Genomic DNA, 14,522 nt, shown 5'->3' on the forward strand with positions numbered 1-14,522 from the left:
CATCTACATCGGTTCTTATCAACTCAATATTCTCCTTTACATCACCTAACAACGACTGCACCAGTGTTTTTATAACCGGACCGTTAATCGAACCGGTCAAGTCTTAAAAAATGGTTCAACCGGTTCGACCGAACGGTCGAGCCGGATCAATAAAATTAATATTTTATTTATTTTATATAATAAATAAAATAGTAAAATATTGATTATTTATGTTTTTATAGTTTTTACTTAATTTTTAAGATGAAAATTACAACAAATATCCAAATAAACATTACTTTTCAAATTCAAAAATTCAAATTACACCTAACATGTAACCAAATAGTGATGACCAAGTTTAAGTGTCCAAGAAAACATCAAGTTTAATTATACAAAAAAGTAGCAAACATCAAGTTTCTTATACAAAAAAGTATCAAACATCCAGTTTCAACTTTCAAGTTGCATCCTTTGATGCCCACACCGTATCCAATTCTTGAAGTGTTCTTTCGTAGTCATCCAAAAGTTCTTCCAAGTCCAAAGAAGGTGTTTCTTGCATTTCACCAACACCTTTATCTAAATCTTTTTTAAAAAAATTAAAATAATACATGTTTAGCAAACAGAAAGCAAAAATTTGTTAAAAAAAATTATTATTAAGACATAAACCAAGAAATAATTATTTTTTCAAACTATTTAACAAAAATAAAGGAAAGAAAATTTACTTTCTTCTTCTTGAATATTTATTGGAAGAGCTTCCTCACCATAAAACATCTCATCCAACTCATCTATGTCTAAAATAGGTGAAGAATTTTCTTCTTCTTCTTCCATAACCCAAAAGTCAGTTTTATCAATGCTCTTATAATCAATAGGATCTTGACAATTCATTTGGTTATCAAGCCTACAACAACAACAATAAACAAAAAAATAATTCTAAATTTCAAGAATTCAAATTGAAAGTGTAAGTAAAAAAACCATCACCTTTCTTTTAAACGCAAGTTGTAATGGACATACACAAGATCATTTAATCTTTGATGCTCCAATCTATTCCTTTTCTTTGTATGTATTCTTTCAAACACGCTCCAATTTCTTTCACATCCCGAAGAAGAAGTTTGGCTCAAAATCTTAATAGCCAAATTTTGTATGTTTGGAGCACTACATCCAAAAACTCTCCACCATTCATCTACAAGAAAATTTAAACTTTTAAACAATGAGTACAAAATATAAGAATTACCACAACAATAATATTTAAAATAATAATGCATACCTGGTTGCATACTCTTTGATGAATCAATAGTAAGTTGTCGAGCAAAACTTCCTAATCTATCTTGATAAATTGCTACTTCATCAATGCACTTTCTTTGAACAGATCTATCACTAATAAAGGTAGTGACCATCTCAACAAAACCATCCATTATCTCTTTTTTATTGCACATATTATACTTGTCATATGCAAAAGCAGGGTTCAGGAGATGTGCTGCTGCATGAATATCTTGTCGAAGTTGTTTGTCCCATCTTGTCTTGACAATACTTGTAAAAGGCTTGTAAAATTTCTGTTTATTCTTGAAGATATTTTTTATTGCTTTCTTTGCCCTATACATTCCGTCATAGACATAACCAATTGAAGGCCTTCGATCAGTATCCATTATACACAACATACGTATTAGAGGAGCAGCAACACCAACTACAACTGTGCAATCACTCCAAAATCTTGTATCAAGAACAACCGCCAGAACAACACTTGCTTTTTTGTCTTTGAAGTATCGAGAATCCTTAAATGTCTTACTAGTAAAAAAAAGCTTGCAAATCATGTTGATGTTCAAGGATACTCTTCAATGCAATGAATGTAGTAGCAAAACGAGTTGGCCCTGGACGTACAATCTCTGTCCATCCTTCTCTCTTTCTCAACCATGCCAACAGAAATGCATGATTGTAAACGAATTTTGTTACCAAAGAAGCCTTTTTTGTAAGATTACTAACAAGCTCCATTTTACCAATATCACCAAGAATCAAATTCAGACAATGTGCAGCACAAGGCGACCATTTGATAGTGGGATACTTATCATGAAGCAAAACACCGGCTGCTTTATAGTTGGCCCCATTATCAGTTACCAAATGAACTTTATTATTTGATCCAACCCATTCCACTAACTCAACAAATAGATTACAAAGTGTGGTTGCATTTTTCTCAATATCAGAAGCATCAACAGATCTCACAAATGATGTTCCCCTCTTGCAATACACTAGAAAGTTTATAAATTGCCTATTTGACCGATCTTGCCAACCATCAGCCATTATAGTGCAACCTCTTTCTTCCCAAACACTTAGATAACCATCAACTACTAATTGAACTTCCTTTTTCATGCTTCCTAATAAGTTTGTTCGCAACTGATTATATTTCGGTGCTTTATAACCGGGACCAACAGCAGCAATAACATCCACCATTTGTTGAAAATAAACAGAATTCACATCATTGATGGGAATACAAGTACCATAAAAAAACCTAGCAATGCTCATATCAACATTAAGTAAAGCTTCTTTACTTACGAGCACACTTTTGATAGAACGTTGTGCACCGACAGTAGTTCTTGGTGCAAAAAAGTTAGGCATCTTCTCATCTCTCTTTCTCTTTCCTTTTTGAGAAGCCGCACCAAAAGAAGATTTATCTTTCCCCCTTGTTTGAGTATGTGGTGGATGCATTTCTTCTTCAAGATTTGTCATATGAGGACCATCAATATTATCATCTTCAAATGATATCGGAGCTATGCTTTTTTTCTTCAAATGCCTTTAAAGATTGTTCCATTTGATATCTTACATCATATGGAACTTTTTTGCATGATGCAATATCTCCTTTTCTACCTGCTAAATGTTTTTTCATCCTATTGATCCCTCCACCCCTCCACACATTATTGCAATGCAAACAAGTCCAACTTCTTTTCCCATCATTACCCACATCCTCTTTAAAATGAGCCCATGCTGGATCGGTTTTGCTTCTAAACGAGGAAACAGAAGTAGATGTGGAACTAGATTTTTGCCCGCCACTTGATGAATCCATCTATATTTTAAAAAATAATGAACTTTAATGCACAGTTGATGAAGTATAGTAAAAGAGGAAAAATAAACAATAAATTATTAACATATGAGTAATTCAATATAATAATTGAGAGATACATCACAAAAGGAATATAAATTTGATATATTAGTTAATGATTGCTACTAACAGATCATTTTTTCTTAAAATTTAAATTGTTAGAATTTAGAAATGTTAAATATTTATAGCTACTCTCGTAGGCTTGATTTCTTGCAAAAGAAACTTTAGTTGTGATTGGGTTTGGGTAATATAGATACAAGATAATTAATTTTGAAGTTTGAACAACAATAAAATTATAATGACTAAGTTGGTATATGTGACAAAGACTTGGCTAGTTTCAAGAAAACAAAGAAGCCACGATCTATCATTGTGGAATTGCAAAGTGTTGCTATGTAGAACACAACTCAACTACACGAAAGCATGAGTACAAAATTATTTTTAAAAAATGGAATCCAACAGCTATTGCACAGTGCACTCGATGGAAAATTGGGAAAAAAAGATCAAAGAAATGGAAGAGCACGTCTCAGGATTGAAAAGCTTCTGTACCAAAAAAAAATTCTATGCTTTACAGTTTACACTATGAAAAGAATCACTAATCATCAACAAAATGGAAGAGATTGATTAATTTTGCAAGATAAACAATATACCAAAAAAAGTCTAAACTAACATTACTCGTTACTTTGAGATTCCTCCTTTCCAATCAAGCTAGTAATAAGCAGACGTGGTGTGGAGATCTCTCCAAATCTTGTGTCGATTTTTAATTCTAACCGGTCAACGAGAATGAGGATAATTAAATTATTAAAATATCTGGGCAATTTTTTTTTTATAATTTCACAGACACGTGCGGTTCCTAAAGACCGGCCGGTATCCGGTTTTTCCGGTTTAACCGGTTTTTTCCGGTTAAACCTATTTTCCGGGTTTTTACTTATCTCCGGACCGGTTTGGAGGCCGGTTCGCGGTTGAACCGGTCCGACCGGCCGGTCCGGTCCGGTTTGGAGAACATTGGACTGCACATCAGAAAAATTATTATGAATGAAATGTGTTGTATCAAAATCATCTTCATCTCACATACTGTATATATCTCTTGATGTGTGACGAATGACACAATACCAATTCTCATCTTTTGAATCACATACATAATAGATCATTTGAGCTTGTGAATCCAAAATGAAAGATTCATGTTCTTCACGCTCTCCCTTATGTATCAAACATGAAAATTTCACCATTGTGAATCCTAATGGATCAATTTTCACTCCATTAGTAATATTAACCCAATCACATCGAAAAAGAATGCTATTATAATATATGTGAATTTTAGCAGCGGTTTTGTTGATCGCTTCCAACGTCTAATAAACCGCTGCTATGTAAAATTGATTTTGCTGTCAAATTCATGAGTTTAAGCTCGGTTTCAGATAACCGATGCAGAAGTGCTTAGTTACAATGGTTTTCTAACCGCTCCTACAATTCTCACATTTTAACAACGGTTTTGAGAACTGCTCTTCCAGCTACACGTTTTTGGAGCGGTTATGCAAACTGATAGGATTGGTTGGTATGTGAAAGAGTGTTTGGAAGGGGGGTTGAATAAACACATGATAATTTTACCACTTTATCGAATAATGAGTCAGTTTAATGATAAACTGAACTCGGGAATCTTGTTATATCAATGCTGATCAGTTAACTAATGAAAGTGCGAAAATAAACTGAATGACATATAGAATAAAGCTGAAAATAAGAGACACAAAATTTATGGACGTTCGGAAATTTCAAACACTCCTACGTCACCCCTTCTATCTCGAAGATAGTATATTTACTAAAAAACTTTGATCTATACAATGATTTGTACAAACCCACTTCATTTTGGATTTACCACTGTCAAGACTGAAACTGTTAGTATCAATATAGTTTATCAGTACTCAATTGATATGAAACTTCTTAGCACAACTAATCTTTATAAGATCAAATAATACAACAGTAAGTGTTTATGCTTGTAAGCTCAATGTTTAGCCTTGAATTCTATGAATGTATATGTTAAGTGTGAGCTTTTGAAATCTTTGAATATGAACAGAAAACTTGTGAAGATTTCGGCAAAGTAACAGCTTGGTTGATTGAATACATGATTATCTTTTCTCAGCTACTCTTCTCGCCTATTTATAGACTTTGCTTCCAACAGTAACAATGAATGCATTTTGAGTATTTATATTTGTTGTTAGCCACGTCAACATTCCTCTGACAGTCGTACACTGTAGCATTTCTGAAATGCGGCGTTCCTACTACTCTTTATACAATCTGTCGTTTGTTGGGTTACGTCCTTTTCACTGAAGACGTGTAAAGCTAATGAGCTGATAGGATAAGCTGATGGTTGAATAACTGATCAGTTCACAACTGATCGTTCTGTTATCTGCACACCTTTTAATTAGCTTAGTTCATTTGCCTTAGTTGCGCACTAATCTTCAATTAGGCATCGATTCTTTTCAGTCTTTTTGATCAGTTAGTTCAATCTTTTCACGCTTAGTTTGTCAAAATCTAAAATTAAGTTTCCAACAATTTTCCCTTTTAGGTGTTTGACAAAACTTAGAAAATGTGAACTGATCAAGCTTAATACTTTGTAGATAAAATAATCTTTTATTAAAATCTCTTTCAATGTACAGATTCATACAGAGGATGAAAGAATAAAAGAATCGTTTGATAAAAAAAATTCTTCGAAATTTGCCAAACTCTTCAACTTATTTAAGAATATAGAGACTGTTTTTTAACTGATCTGGATCTCTTCATATGTTTGCTCTTTTGTCAGTTGTTTATTGATCAATTGGTTGACTAGTTCTCTTCTTAGATAGCTTCTGTTGATCATCATCATCATCATCTTCTTCCCCCTTTTTGTAAAACTTATCAACCCTGCTGGATAAAGTACGAACTTTCGAAGTGACATTTGATAAGGCATGCACTATATGTTCTTGCAACAAATCCATTCTCTTGGTGACCACATTCTGGAGGAAATCTATGCGGTTTGTGAACATTTCTTGAGATTGGAAATGAGCTTGGATCGTCACTCGGTCTTTCTTGAACTGATCTATTTGGAAAAATAGTAAAGTAATATCATTCATGACTTGTTGTAAATTTTTTAGAGTCTTTTCCTTTATAGAATCAATATTTAAGGTGTGTAGTAGCTGAGTTGATTTGATGTCAGAGATGGAGGAGATCACATCGTGAAGATTGGACTGAATATCTTCGTCAATAGATTCAGTGGCCATTGGTATATTAAGACACAAAGCTGCAGAGGATTCAGGTTCCTGCTCCATTTCTTCTTGATGAAAGATTACCAAGGCTCTATCATTTGATTCAGTCACAACAGTGACCATTTTTAATGCATCTTCTGGTATTGCTTCCTGTTGTAGTTGTGGAGGAAGGAAGAAAGTCGGATGATCAAGTTGAGCTGGAAGGCTCGTCAGTTTTCTTATCAGCTGAGACTGTAGCTGGTTCTTCAGTTGGTTGAACAACTGAAACTGTAGGTGGATGTTCAGTTTGCACTTCTTCAGTTTATTCCATGTGCATCTGAGCCACGTCAGTGTCAGCTAGAACTTCTTGTTCAGTCGTGGCAGCCGACTGAACTGGTTCTTCAGTTTGTTGCAAAATAGCCTCTGTGACTGGTTGTTTAGTTACGTTCGATTCGGCAGCTGCTACTATATATAAAATATTCAGCTGAATATCAGTGGTGACTGATTGTATGACTTCTCGTCTATGTTTGTCAATGACAACTCAGGAACAGTGTAGAGCTGAAGATCTGTAGTAGAGGATGGAGGAACTGAAGGAGATGGTGGACCATCCTTAGAGGGAGGAGCAGTTCTGGCTCAGTTGATTCAGCAACTGGTTCCTGGGATTGCTCTGGATCTGGATCTGGAACCGATTGTTCAGCTTTGTCTTCAGATGAAGGACTCAGAGCATTTGTTGGAATAATCAACTCCTGATCCATTTCCCAACTCTTTATCTTCATCTGTAGTGATCGAAGGTCTGTATCCAGTTGATCATGCACTGCTTTGTCATTGAAAGCAATCGGGCTAGTTGGATCATAGTTTTGGCGGAGCTGAGTGATCATTTGGGCAAGATTATTGACACACACAAGATCAAAGAAGCATGTCTTCCTTTCCAGTGGTTGAACAATTCATGCAGCTTTGACCACCTTCAAGACCACAGTTTCCAAAGCAATAAATTTCTTCAAAACTGCTTTATTCTGTAATTGCTTCGTAAAAACTTCAGTTCGAAATCTGATCCACTCATTTTAAGTTTTCAGCTTTGATTCAACAAACTCATTGACCTCGTTCCAAATCAGTTCGATGTGAGTTTGAATTGAGTTTGTTGGTCGGGGCTCTTCAATCAACTTTCCCTTCCCTTTTGGGTTAGTTAAGACATGAGAAATACTCAGTCCTGATGCAGTTGCATCTATTTTCTACCTGATGACTACTCCTTTTGGTCTAGCAAATGGGAGAGTAATTGGAGCATTGATGGAGATCATTGGAGATTGGACTCTTGTTGATTTTTTCTTATCACCAGATTTGGTGATAATCTTCTTGGATGGATTAGTTGGTGGAGGTAACTGACCCTCAATTGAAGACTAGAGTGGAACTGCCCTTAGAGGTATGGAGCTGATAGGTTGTTCAGCTCCAGTCAGTGTCAATCTCTCAGCTGGGATTGTGTTCAGAACAGCTGCCGGTTTGGTCTTGAGAGTTCTTGGCTTCTTCAAAATTTTGGGAGAAGGAGTTTTCTTAGAATCAGTCTCACTGACAATTAGTTTCCTTTTGATTGTCTTCTTCTGAGTTGTCTTCTTGACTGATTTGGGTGAATCATGTGTCCCAATCTCCTTCTTCAATTTGATAAACTGCTCAAGTGACATGTCGAGCTTGACATTTGGTAGCTGAACACTCTTGGCATTGAAAATCTAGAATTTAGATAACTTCTCAGACGAATCATCCACCAAACCGTTGATCTTTACAGATAGCTGAGTTGTACAGTGTTGGAACATTTCATGTTCGTAATCTTGATTTTTATGTTAACAAAACTTGTTATTTTGTTTCTAATGATTTACCTTAGTGCGCAGGAAACTGGAACTGATCAGGTTTCGAACTGATCTGTTAAACGAGGTAAAACTGAAACTATCGAGACGTCAACTGAAAATACCAACTGATCGACCACGAAGTCTACGACAATATTTAGAAGTATGAAAATGTATAATTTGAGATTTTAGGTATTGATGGAAACGTAAGGTTGGTTATGAGAATTGATTTTGGGTTAATAAGCTTAAAATTATTGAACTTTATGTTACGAAAAACCTATAAAATGGAATTGGGAACGCCAAGAACTTATGAGTAATTGTGAAATTTTTGAAATTTAGGACCAAATGAATAATTTTCGAGGAAACTAGGAAATAATTTTGCAATTGTTAAAGAATTTGGGGACTAGTTCAACAAGAAGTGAGAATTGAATGGTTAAGTGACATGAATTTTCGATGCTTTAGTCTTGAACAATATTTTGAACCTTGGAATATCTAGGTTATAAGGAATAGTAATCAAGGACATTGTAGGATGAATCAATCTTGGGCTTGAAAATTTAAGCACCGGTGAAATAATGTTGTATGGCAAATTAAGAATTTAAAGTTATGAAAATTTTAGGTAAAGTTTATCAGTTACTTAAATTATAAGAGTACATTGAGTCAACAAATTTTTGGGAGCTTAAGTTTGATGTGCCATAAGTTTTAATCATGATCTTAACAGTTAGGACTATACATTTGATGGAATTTAATTTTTCTAGAGAGTTGAGTATGATTGAGGTAGACCCCTTATTTTGAGAAATTTTTGAAAGTCATTAAGAGCCTTGGAAATAAGTGAATATGTGTGTTGAAATTAATTTATCTAAGAATACTTGGGTTGTGTAATTTTGATTTTCAAGTTTATCAAATAGGTGGTCATATGGAAATTTTGGGTGGAATAATAACAAAAAGGAAGTAAGGGTATTCGACATAGGTTACCAATGAACAAATATTAAGATTTTTTTATGAGTAAAAAATCTAAAATCTTGATATTTGGATTCTAGAATTCTATGAATTATAAGTGAAGTTGATTTATTAGAATTTGTTCAACATTAACATGGGATAACTTATTAAGTTTTATACGTTAGTATTAGTTAAGCATTAAGGATATATAAAAATGCGACATTTGTTTCAAGGTGGAAGGTCCAAGGGTCTTAGACCTCGGCTTTTGTTGTAATTAGGAAGGAATTGTTTAAGCATATAATTGATGCTAGAAGGGATTATTTAGGTAGAAGATCGATATCGTATATTTTGGGTTTTATGGACTAACACTACTCGAATTTAAGATTTGCAACGATTGTATATTTTGGATGTACTTATAAATAATTAAGTTACACAAGTTTGGTGCTGTAAGATAAATATTTGATTCAAGGATCTTAGACTAAAATTATTATAGGATTGAGATAGGGTTTAACTTTTAAGTGCATTACCGATAATAGAAGTCGATCAGTAAATTTTGGTGCTAAGGTTTCTTAAGTCAGTGCAAAAAGTTTGGACATCCATCTCTAGTATTAGGAATTGTGAGATAAGTCAAAACTCGATGTCATAGTAGAATAGAACTAATTCATCCTAAGTCGCTTTAAGTTGCGATTCGCAAACGAAGATTTGGGTAGGAAATTTAATTAGGATTGAAGAGACACAAGGACAGATTTACACTTATTTTATCAGAGTAGTGTAGCGGAAGCGTGGATTAATGAGATACTAGAATTAAAAGTCTAAACTTTTTGTTTATCGAGGATAAGCGAATTTCGGGGACAAAATTTAATTTAAGAGGAATAGATTGTAACATTCCGAAAATTTGAAGGTCCACTAAACCACGTACATGCAAGTTACCAATTTCTTATGGATTTTAATTAAATTATTTTAATGGATTAAATGCTTGTTTATTTCATGAATTTGTGTTTTAATTCATAGTTTATTTAAAGTTTCATGCATTATGATTTTAAATTGCATTTCACGCTCGAACAAGGAACGAAGACCGGAGATATTTAGGGAAAATATTTTTATTGAATAATTATTATTAATTATTTAATATGAGGTGTTTTTAAGTATGATTTTTAAAAATGGACCTTGTTGGGTATTTTTACCTGCCGGGTTATATTTTTAACCGGTATACAATTTTTAACGATTCAGGGGACTTTTTGACGGCTCGGCAATATTTTCAAAAACGTACCTAAAGGAAATATTTTTCGAGTTTGTTTTCCGACTTGATGAGTTTATTTTAATGATTAATGGGCTCAAAACCATTTTAGTTCATTTAAAACTTTATTTAGTGCCCAATTAGTAACTTAACTACCACCTAAACTAAATCCTAAACCTATTTTATAATCATTGGTCGCCCAGCTCATCCTCCAGCAACCTCTTTCACGTGAATTATAGCAGCCTCCTCTCATTTTCAGCAGCAAGTCTCGAATTCTCCATAGGTTTTGAAGAAAGTTCTTTCCCCGCTTCTCCGATGCAAGTCTTACACGCATATCTTCGAGTTTTCGAGCGTATAAACGCAAAGGCACACTTGTATTCTCATTTTGCTCATCATTCACATCATAATATGATTGTTTGTGTTTTTATGTATGATTAATCCTTTGATCTATTATATGGTATCGTGTTTGCATAGTTTTGACATGAGATACACCTACACTTTGATCAAATCAAGTTTTCTTGACTTCTTGTGTGGGGCTGCCGGTTTGAGGTGTTAGGGGGATGTATACGTGGGAGTTAAGGTGTCAAGGGGCTGGAGTCACGAGTTTGTCACGTTTTGGTGAGGGCCGATCGGTCTTCTTGAGGGAGATATGATTTTTATCGCAAAACCGCACAAGCTGTGAAATTTCTGTGTCACAAAACCCGTCATATTTTGTTTTTTCAAATTATGTGACTTATAGGTTGGTTTTCTGGAAATGTGTTCAACATACGATTTATAGCACTATGTGTTATCTTCGAGTCGATAGCAAATTCGTAATTTTCTGATACGAAACGAGGGAGATATGATTTTTATCGTAAAATTACACAAGCTGTGAAATTTATTTGTCACAAAACACGTCACCCTATGTTATTTTGAGTTCTTCGACTTATAAGTTGGTTTTATGGAAATGTATTCAACATACGATTTATCGCACTCTATGTTATCCTCAATTCGATAACAAATTCGTAATTTTTTGATAAGAAATGAGGGAGATATTATTTTTATCGTAAAACCATACAAGCTGTGAAATTTCTGTGTCACAAAACTCGTCACCCCCTGTTATTTCGAATTCTGCAACTTATAAGTTGGTTTTCTGGAAATGTGTTCAACATATGATTTATAGAACTTTGTGTTATCTTTGATTTGATAGTAAATTCGTAATTTTCTAATACGAAACGAGAGAGATATGATTTTTATCAGAAGACCGCACAAACTGTAAAATTTTTGTATCACAAAACTCGTCACCCTCTATTATTTCGAATTCTACGACTTACATGTTTGTTTTCTAGAAATGTGTTCAACATCTAATTCGTAGCACTCTGTGTTATTTTCGATTCGATAGTCAATTCGTTATTTTCTGATTAGAAAGGATGGTATATGATTTTTATCATAAACTCGCTCAAGCTGTGAAAATTTGTGCATGTTTTTCACGTTTTCTCAAGCTGCGAGGTTAGGCTTGGCCAAGGAGGTATGAACCAGGCCATGGTGTGTTCCAGGAAGGTCCAGAGGTGGGCTAGGAAGAGTTGGTTCAGGTCTGGTCACCGTTGGTTTTGTTAGGGTCGAGAATTTGAGGGTTTAATGCACTAGGATTCGGTTCGCTTTGGTGCAGAAAAATCCAGTAAATTTCAGGTGTTGTTCGAAGGTATTAAGTGGGCTGGTCTAGGTGGTTAAAGGGCTGGTAGGGTATGGTTGAGGCATGGTTTAAATTTGGAGAGATTTGGTTAAGTTTCAGGTTCATTCGGGTTGAAACCGGGACCCCGGTCCAAATCTTAAAACTAATCGTTTAAGTTTTGAATCAGGATCGAGTTTACGTCTAAGAAATACTTTTAATATTTTTTGAAGTGTTTAAGGATTTTGGCAAGTTTCAGGTCGAAATTTTGAGGTCCATGGGTAAAATGGTCATTTTGGGTTTCCAGGGACAAAATTGTCATTTTGCACCCGAGTAGAGTACTTAGTCCGGCAGCGCCCTGAGAAAAAATTTATCTTGTTTTTAATGTTTATATATCAAGTATATTATTTTTATGAAACTATGAAAATACGTTTCATGCTTGATTTTAAAGAAAATTTACGTATATGCATGATTTTGATAAGTGATGAAAATGATGATGTTTTTGAAAGATGAAAGTTGGTTGTGACTGACGATATATGTATATTGTAACGAACAGTACTTTTGCTACTTAAAATTTGCGGAAAAATTTAAAATTTTTTTAAATAAAAAAATCCATACGGTCGTCAATTCATCGCTCCTAAAAATATCTTGGAAAGCATCCATCACCAATAAAATTTACTAACAAAATACTTGTTTCAAACATCCCTCACCAAAACATAAAATCAGAGTATTTTAAACTTGCATAAACATATTAAAATAACGTGGACGGTCCCCGGGTCTAGCCTCCCGCTCAGTCCAAGCCTGCTCCTTAGTCCCCACCTCATGTCTCCTCATAGACATCCTCACCTGCATCGATCAAGTCTAGTGAGTCTAAAGACTCAACACGTATAAACGGGAAGTAACAAGTACTACATAATAAATTCACATGCAACTTTAAAATAGGACATACATACTTGAAGCTTGGCTTTGAAATGAACTTGAACTTACATACATACATAGACGTGCCTTATCTTGAAAGCTTTCATAAACATGCTAACATACTTGATCATACTTAAACATACACGACTTTATTTTGCGTAGAGGCATGTTTCAAAGCAAGTGACACATACATAATAAACGCCTGATCAGAAAAACCACAGTACTGGGCTGACAGGGACGTATTCACTGCCACATACATGAGATCCCCGTTCATGATTTAACAGGCTGGTTGGTCTCTGTTCATGATTTAACGCTTTCCAACCACGATCTAACCCATTCATAATTTAACGGGGCGGAGAGGTCCTCGACCACGTTCACCGACTTCCAAACCCATTCATAATTTGGTCACAAGACATTTAGCATACCTCAAAAACTTAACATATTTTCTTTTTGCACGTCAACATACTTACTTGGCGTTGAGGGATCCGTTGGACTTCGATCGGCGTACTTACATTTCATAGCTTAGACGTAGGTACTCGTTCTCACCACCGAAGTAATTAAATATCTTATGACGTTCTAGATCTCTCGCGCCTTGACCTCATTAAATCGCCGTACTAACACACGACATTGAACCCCGAACAATCTCTAAAAGATGTGTGCACATTTCCCAACAATAAAAGACATACACTTACTATTAAATCTTGAAAAGAAGCAGGAACAAAATATTTGGACAGAAGGGGTGGCACTCGGGCGGTGAAACTATACCGCTAGGGTGTTAGTGTCCGTGCTCGGGCGGTAACAAACTTCCGCTCAGGCACCGAGATTACGGGGAAAAACACTCGGACAGAAAGAATGACGCTCGGGCGGCAAAAAGTTACCGCTCGGGCGCCGAGTAAACTGGACTCCACGACCCGTAAACTTATACTCTCCAAATTTCGATTACACATGCTGTGATCAACGCCTCGAGACTCAACCTAGGACACTATGATCCATACTCGACTTCATAGAATGTCTCAAACATCAACGCACCCTAAACTAGCAACAAATTCATAAACTCAAATTTCGACATCAAAACGCTTCATGCGGCTTCTAGTGTATTCGAGTACCTATCGACACTAAGCGACACGTCAAATAACAACCCATCATCATACTAAGCATACCTAGACGCAGCAACGATCACCTGTCAATTTCCAACGAAGCCTGCAACAATAAAATCTCGAGAACACATCCATACATAATTTTCTGAAAACGTAGTTTGAGCAGTCCCACGAAAAGCGTCATAACTCACTCAATTGTTATCCAAATATTTCAATTTTATATAAAATCAAAGGTATCAAAAATTTATACAATTTTCACTTAGAAAGTTTTCTCAGATTCACGACCGAAAATTCGCAGTTTTAAGAAGAACAGTAAAAACGTGATTTAGATCTAAAAATTTTCCTTCAAAATCGACCCAGTCAATTATCCGATCAAACTATGAACATCATACATGAATTTTACACATAAAATAACGCAACGCATAATATGACATGATCGACGCAGCAAAAGAGAGATTATGCGTGCATTATGATATTCAAAAATACCTTGATGACGATACCGAAGCGGAGATGACGTGAGGATTGATCCGAGACGAACGTGGCGCTAAAAATCTTGAAGAAAACTCACCTAACTCTCGCAG

General features: G+C 35.1%; 1 long non-coding RNA gene across 1 annotated transcript; it reads right to left on the reverse strand.

Moving 5' to 3' along the window:
• Positions 1-489: 489 nt before the first annotated feature.
• Positions 490-1,251, reverse strand: LOC140836178 (uncharacterized). Its single transcript, XR_012119003.1, has 3 exons — positions 952-1,251; positions 696-871; positions 490-555 (listed from the first exon to the last, which is right to left on the reverse strand). It is a non-coding gene; the product is annotated as an uncharacterized lncRNA (long non-coding RNA).
• Positions 1,252-14,522: the final 13,271 nt, after the last annotated feature.

The sequence above is a fragment of the Primulina eburnea genome, chromosome 7, assembly GCF_022965805.1.
Source record: "Primulina eburnea isolate SZY01 chromosome 7, ASM2296580v1, whole genome shotgun sequence".
NCBI classification, from domain to species: Eukaryota; Viridiplantae; Streptophyta; class Magnoliopsida; order Lamiales; family Gesneriaceae; genus Primulina; species Primulina eburnea.